This window comes from Asparagus officinalis, chromosome 9 (assembly GCF_001876935.1).
Source record: "Asparagus officinalis chromosome 9, Aspof.V1, whole genome shotgun sequence".
NCBI lineage: Eukaryota > Viridiplantae > Streptophyta > Magnoliopsida > Asparagales > Asparagaceae > Asparagus > Asparagus officinalis.
Window position 1 is genome coordinate 59,481,532 of NC_033802.1, and position 549 is coordinate 59,482,080.

Genomic DNA, 549 nt, shown 5'->3' on the forward strand with positions numbered 1-549 from the left:
ATGGGCGAGAAGACGCATCTCGAGTCTCGCGTCTGGAGGCGGGGGGGTGGCGGCGCCGACGTCCTCCGCCTGCGGGGCAACGCCGGAGTCTTTGTTGGCTTCTTCTGCTGCCTTTGGCTTCTCGTCCTCTGCTTTTTTTCTCCTCTTCTGGTTTCTTCACTTCCTGCAATAGAAAGAAGAGCTCGAAATTCATGGAAAGTTCATAAAAGCCCTTAGATAAAAGGGAAATTAATAAGAGCATCTTGGAGTTTTCCCCTCCTAATAGTACTAGAACAGTGTCATTAAGTTATATAAGCTGCAAAAAAGGCCACATTTCAAAGCGGAGGTATCTATTCTTTTATACGAATAGGAGGATCAGAGATTCACTGTTCACGCTACAGTAAATACTACAGTAACATTTACTATAATATTATTACTGTAGCTAATAGCTAATTAAAAATATTGCTGTAGCAAACGGGCATACTGTAGCATCTAAAATGTACTGTAGCAGAGCGGGATACTGTAGCACTTTCAAAAATTCAAATCATGCCATATTAAAAAAATGGGATT